General features: G+C 44.9%; 1 pseudogene; it reads right to left on the minus strand.

Moving 5' to 3' along the window:
- Window positions 1-951: 951 nt before the first annotated feature.
- Window positions 952-1,814, minus strand: LOC138429546 (ferritin light chain pseudogene; annotated as a pseudogene).
- Window positions 1,815-3,520: the final 1,706 nt, after the last annotated feature.

The following is a 3,520-nucleotide window of genomic DNA, read 5'->3' on the forward strand; positions in this document are numbered from 1 at the left end:
CTTGGTTATTATTGATATTATTAATGTTGCTGTTTTTAGATAAGTTCATTTCAGTCACTCAGTCGTGTCTGAGTGTCTGCATACCCTTGGACTGCAGAATGCCAGGCTTCCCTGTCCATCACCAACCCCCAGAGCTAACTCAAACTCATGTCCACTGAGTTGATGATGCCATCCAACCATCTCATCCTCTGTCGTCCCCTTCTCCTCCTGCCTTCAATCATTCCCAGCATCAGGGTCTCTTCCAATGAGTCAGTTCTTCCCGTCAGGTGGCCAAAGTATTGGAGCTTCAGCTTCAGCATCAGCCCTTCCAATGAATATTCAGGACTGATTTCCTTTAGGATTGACTGGTTAGATCTCCTTGCAGTCCAAGTTTTTAAATAAAGTTCTCCATAATTCACATCTCAGAAGTAATTACTACCTATAGCTCTTTGCTTATTTCTTCAGGTTTTTTTCTATCTATATCAATGTCTTTATATCTGTGTCTGTATATAATATGGGGTCCAAAATACGTAAATAATTCCACGTCTCTTTTTCACTTGACGAGTATTATGGATGATTTTCAAAACAACCCTACGAAGTACATATTAATACACCATTTTGTCTATAAATGGATATCTGATGTAACCTCTCTGAAGGTTGCAACTTCACATCCCAAATGTTCAAAGGAAACCTTTGGAGGCTAAAGTATAAGGCATGGGTCCACAGCCTTTTTCTGCAAAGGGTCGGATAGAAATAGTTTAGACTTTTTAGGCCATGTAGTTTCTGTTGCAACTAGTTAACTCCAAGGTTGCAATGTGAAAACAACCGTACACAATATGTGGAGGAATAAGGGTGGCTGTTTTCCGATAAAACTTTATTAACAGAGAACAGAATTTGAATTTCATGTTATTTTCACATGTCATGAACGATTGATTACTCTTCTTTTGATTTTTCCAGACGTTATTATTATTATTATTTGCTGCAAAAAGCTTTATTGTTTCCATTTGGTCCAAGGCTTGAGAGAGGGCTCCAGGGTGTTAAAAAGCTGCCTAGTGGCTGCAGAGAGGGGCTTCAGGCAGCCCTAATGTTAGGTGGGTTCTTCAGTGGCCACTGGTTTCCAGAAGCTCCTAGTCGTGCTTGAGGGTGAGCCTTTCGAAGAGATACTCGCCCAACCCAGCCTGGGGACCAGCCAGCCTAAGGAGGTTGGTCAGGTGGTCACCCATCTTCTTGATGAGTTTCACTTCCTCATCTAGGAAGTGGTTCTCCAGGAAGTCACAGATGTGGGGGTCTCTGCGGGCAGAAGCCAGGCCATGCAGATCCAACAGGGCTTGATTCAGGTTCTTCTCTACGAGAAAGGCGGCTTCCATAGAGTCCTGGGTTTACCCCCCTCATCTTGAGATGGCTTCTGCACGTCCAGGAAGAGGGCGCGGCCACCACTCTAGTTTTGCAGTTTCAAGAGACGCTCCGCGCCCTCGCGCTTCTCCTTGGCCAATTCTCAAAAAAAGTGACCCACACCCTCCAGGGCCACATCGTCGCGGTGGAAATAGAAGCCCAGAGAGAGGTAGGTGTAGGAGGCCTGCAGCTGCGTGTTAACCAGGCAGTTGACGGCGGCCTCCACCTCGGTAGAATAATTCTGACGAATCTGGGAGCTCATGATTGGTCGGTAATAATAAGGAGTTAAAAAATGGTGGCTGGTCCCGGTGATCGCGGACAGCTGAGTGGCTGACTCCGAAGGTTGCGACTGGAGAAAAGGTTGGAGGGTAGTCGGACGCTGGAGCAAGGGGCGTCCCTGGGTCTGTTCCGTCCAAGCACTGTTGAAGCACGAGACAGATCCGCGGGGCTGCCCAGCGCACTTCCCAGACATTATTTTAAAATGCAAAAGTTATCCTTAGATTGCAGGCTGTACTGTACAAAAATGCAACGGGCTGGATGTGGCCCATGGATCATAGGGAGCAAACCAGCTTGTCATTCTGAAGCCTGGTTGAAAATTAGAGAGGCAGTGAAGTGTAGTACCCTTTCCTCTGCTTGAAATGCATTATCCCACCAAATCCACTAAAATCCCACTCAAGGTTTAGATTATATGCCGCATCCTTGGTGAAATCTTCCCAAAATTCCCCTGAAGAAATCAATGCTGTTCCCCTCTCAGATTCTTTTAGCACTTCCTTTATAATACGACACTGTAATTTTTCCCCCTACCAGAATCCCTACTAGGCCTCAAAGTCCTGTGAGTTCAATTTATTTGATGAACATCTGGAACTAGTACAGTGCTTGGCAACTGAGAAGGATTGAACCAAATTACTGAGCTTCACAATACCTCTATTAGGTGCAAGAAAAATGAACTCATTAACACTATTTTAGGAGGAGGGAGAGGGCCTTCCCTGTGGCTCACAGTAAAGAATCTGCCTGGAATACAAGGGACACAGGAGACTGGGTTCCATCCCTGGGTCAGCAAGATCTTCTGGAGGAGCGCATGACAACCCACTGCAGTATTCTTACCTGGTGAATCCCATGTCCCACAGACAGAGGAGTCTAGCGGGCTATAGTCCCTATGGTCTTAAAGAGTTGGACATGACTGAGCACGCATGCAGTGGGAGGGAGGGGAGTGATTTAGAATCAGGAACATTTTTTTTTTTTTCCTTAGATCTATTGAGATTTATTTATTTATTTTTTTTGTCTCTGCTTTTTTTTTTTTTTTTAGTTTTTTATTTTTTAAATTTTAAAATCTTTAATTCTTACATGCGTTCCCAAACATGAACCCCCCTCCCACCTCCCTCCCCATAACATCTCTCTGGGTCATCCCCATGCACCAGCCCCAAGCATGCTGCATCCTGCGTCAGACATAGACTGGCGATTCAATTCTTACATGATAGTATACATGTTAGAATGTCATTCTCCCAAATCATCCCACCCTCTCCCTCTCCCTCTGAGTCCAAAAGTCCGTTATACACATCTGTGTCTCTTTCCCTGTCTCGCATACAGGGTCGTCATTGCCATCTTCCTTAATTCCATATATATGTGTTAGAATCAGGAACATTTAAAGAACTTAAATTGAGGAAGCCGCCATCAGAGCTAAAACTACGGTTTCCTAAGCTGACAACCAGGGATCTTCTCTTTCTCTCTCAGGCCAAATGGACTCCCATCTCTACCTCTCTGACTAGGCAGATATCATTACTTTTCTTTTCAGGGCAATCCTCTCAATTCAATAGCTCACAGATCAACTAGCTTCTGAGAGCCCTTATTTTACATTTCCGGGAGAGAGAATCTTACTGGCTGGGAGCACTGGATGCATGTTATAAACAAAGTGCCGAAGATTTGAGTGGGTAGTCCAGGAGTCACCGGCCAAGAATGGAGGGAATGTGTTGGGCAGACACCTCAAAATGCCTGTGATACTTGCTGGCTTCATTTGTCACATGATGGCTTATGTTGTGGTTACTTGTATGCCTGTCTGTCTTTTCCACTATCTAGACAGCATGCTCCTTTAGAACAGGGACAGAGCCTCACTCATTGTCGTGTCCCCAGTTTCAGTACAATGTTTTGCACC

This window comes from Ovis canadensis, chromosome 1, assembly GCF_042477335.2.
Source record: "Ovis canadensis isolate MfBH-ARS-UI-01 breed Bighorn chromosome 1, ARS-UI_OviCan_v2, whole genome shotgun sequence".
Lineage (NCBI taxonomy): Eukaryota > Metazoa > Chordata > Mammalia > Artiodactyla > Bovidae > Ovis > Ovis canadensis.